The 3218-nt window shown below is 34.6% G+C and overlaps 1 protein-coding gene across 4 annotated transcripts in view; it reads left to right on the top strand.

Moving 5' to 3' along the window:
- The first annotated feature begins 479 nt into the window (after positions 1-479).
- The window catches only part of LOC115219183 (protocadherin beta-15-like), a 70885-nt gene continuing 68146 nt past the window's right edge, over positions 480-3218 (top strand). For 2 of the 4 annotated variants that reach the window (XR_005001947.1, XM_036509085.1), the window contains exon 1: positions 480-854. The gene's annotated coding sequence lies outside the window, so the exon portion shown is untranslated. Of the gene's footprint in view, positions 855-1963; positions 2096-3218 lie in introns of those variants that run through there. The other 2 variants (XM_036509083.1, XM_036509084.1) reach the window with 2 other exon arrangements.

Below are 3218 nucleotides of genomic sequence, written 5' to 3'. Positions count from 1 at the left end.
CAATATATAACATTTAAAGACGAGTTTCTGACAGTAATTAATACACCAAGATTAATTAGGAAACTATTAATTTTCACAAATGTAAAGATAATTTTAAAATGAAACATCAGAATTTAAATCATTGAAAATTCCTAATTTTTTTTCCAAGATATCAGTTCCAGTTTTAAGCCTGACATTGTAAAAGAGTTTTCTTTATATTTGAAAAGTTCAAATAAGTTGGCCTCACCATAGCAACCAGCATCCATTAAAGAGAGTTTCGGTTGCTAGGTGAAAAGTCAAAGCTTCTGTTCTGAATTTTACCGCCGGCAACAGTTTGGGAAATCTCAGGACCTCCATTCCGTTTTCAAATAGGTGCTAACAAGAAGTAATTTAATAAGCAAAGCAATATTCCGGACTTTTCTGTGTCAGCTAAGCGTTTATTGATTAATACATTTTCTCCTGAAAAGCAGAATTATGCATATTAATTTTGATCACTGTTCTGTTCAAGTGTCTTTTGAAGATTGGCTGAAACAGAAGAAAATATGGCTTCGAATGCCCTCTCCATTTGAACCCCATCAACTAGAAATAAGACGGAACACACACAGCACTTGTACACACACGTACACACACACTGGCACACACATACACATGTGCGTACAGTGATATAGTGACAAGCAAACACACAAACACAGAAATATACACACAGCGAAGAAGTAAAGTTGGAGCATCAGCAGGCACCCACTGACTGGCGAGTCCATCGACATAAAGCCAGTGTCACACGACAGCAGCAGTTATAGTGGATGGAAGATGAAGAAGAGAGTGGCTGGATAAACAGCTCCAATCACAGCAAACAATAACACAAGTGAACAATGAAGGTAAGGCACTAACCTCATGTTTCTTGGGGGGGAAGAAAAAAAATTTGTTTTAAAGTACGAAGAAGGGGGATATTATTTTGAATATTATATAGTATCACACTCACATACACATACATGGATATATATTATATATATATATATATATATGTATATATATATTATATATATATATATATATATATATATTATATATATGTGTGTGTGTGTGTGTGTGTGTGTATATATATATACATATATATATATATATATGTGTGTGTGTGTGTGCATATTTGTATGTTTTTATATGTTTGTATGTATGTATGTATGCATGTGTACATACATACATACATACATATATATATATATATATATATATATTATATATATATATATATATATATATATATATATACTCACAAGTATATGTGTGTATATGCATGTGACAGAATAATTGTATGTACTTCTATAGTTCATATTTTACAAGTATGTATAAGTTAACATGAAAATGAGAAAGTATGATTGAGCATGTATATATATATATATATATATATATATGAGGTGGGGGTCTGTGTCTCTGCATGTGTATGTGTATATGTGGGTGTTGGCGTGTGTGCATGTAAGTATGATTGTCATCTGTAAAAGAATATATACCTATCATAGTATATTAAAGAATGTTATGTGGGTGTGTATTGTACATGTTTATATATGTTTATATATACATAACATACATATGTGTATAAACATATATATATACATACACATACATATATGTATGTGATTTTATGTGTGCGCTGTGTGTGGTGTGTGTGTTGTGTATGTGTGTGTGTGTGTGTGTGTGTGTGTGGTGTGTGCACCAGAAAGTATGTAAATATATGTATATGTCTGTCAGAATGTCAGCCCAAGTGAACTTGCTATAAGTGTGTGTGTATATATATATACGTGTATATATATATACGTGTATATATATATATATATATATAAATATATATATATATATATACATGTATGTATGTCTATATCTATATACATGTATGTATGTATTTATCTTTCTCTCTCTCTCTCTCTCTCTCTATACATGCACACACACACACACTCACACACACATGTGCCCATGTGCCCATGTGTTCCTTCGATTGTGTATGCCTGTATTCGCATGTGCCAATAGAAGCCTGAGAATGCTTGTCTCTGGCAAAACTCTCCGTCTGCACGCATTCGTCGACCATCCTCTTCTGTCCCTCTTCTGCCTCCGTAAATATCTGACGGTAAGTTTACTCAAGCATGTTTGATTATATCTTTGCATGACTCTATATTTCAGACTAACAATAATCTACATGTGCAGCACTCTGGGTATGGATGTGTAAGTGTGTGTGTGTGTGGTGTGTGTGTGTGTACATGTGCATGTGTTTGTGTATGTGCGTATGGGCATTTTACTTTTGTCTTTATGTGTGTTTGTGTGTACCAGTTCATCAGGCTATTCGGTTATCTTTATATATATCGATCTATCTATCTATACATGTGTGTATGTGTGTGTGTCTTTGTGTGTGAGTGCATGTGTGTGTGAGTACGTGTGTGTATGCATATATATTTTTGCATGTGTATGGCAGAACCGTTAGCACACCAGGCAAAATGTTTGGTGGTATTTCGTCTGCTGCTACGTTCTGAGTTCAAATTCCACTGAGATCGACTTTGCCTTTCATCCTTTCGGGTCAATTAAATAGGTACTCGTTATGCACTGGGGTCAATCTAATCGACTTAATCCCTTCGTCTGTCCTTGTTTGTCCCCTCTATGTTTAGCCCCTTGTGGGCAATAAAGAAATAAATATATATACACATATGCACACACACACACACACACACATGTATGGTTGGGAAGATCTGTGCCTGAGTGTGCACCTGTTTTTTCATATGATTGCGTATGCATATGTGTATGAGTGTTCATGTGTGTGTGTATATATATATATATATTATATATATATATATATATATATACATGTGCATGCATGTATGTGTGTGTGGGGGGCGGCTGTGTCTATGAGTGGGTGTGTTTGTCATAACACCATTTTAAGGATGATTGTATGGTCAGCTGAGTAAGTCCGTGTTCAGGGTCCATTGAAGGGCCAAAACAGAATCAGTCAGGTGTATCGTTACATGGAAATGTAAACATGCGTGCGTGTGTGTGTGTGTTTGTATGGGAGGGAGGTTGTGTGTGTGCGAACACGTGTGTGAGGGTGATGTATTTGTGTGAGAAAAAGCTGTATGTGTCATTTCTGGTTGAAAAAAATAAAGGATTTTCAAAATAATAAATTTCTCAACTTTTAGTCATTTCTAATTTTCCTGTCAAAATGTGAAGTATTTAAGTTTAAGACTAGAATAAGTCAGCAGACA

Source organism: Octopus sinensis, linkage group LG14 (genome assembly GCF_006345805.1).
Source record: "Octopus sinensis linkage group LG14, ASM634580v1, whole genome shotgun sequence".
NCBI lineage: Eukaryota > Metazoa > Mollusca > Cephalopoda > Octopoda > Octopodidae > Octopus > Octopus sinensis.
Note: the sequence above shows the minus strand (reverse complement) of the source record. Positions and strands in the feature narration are given on the sequence as shown.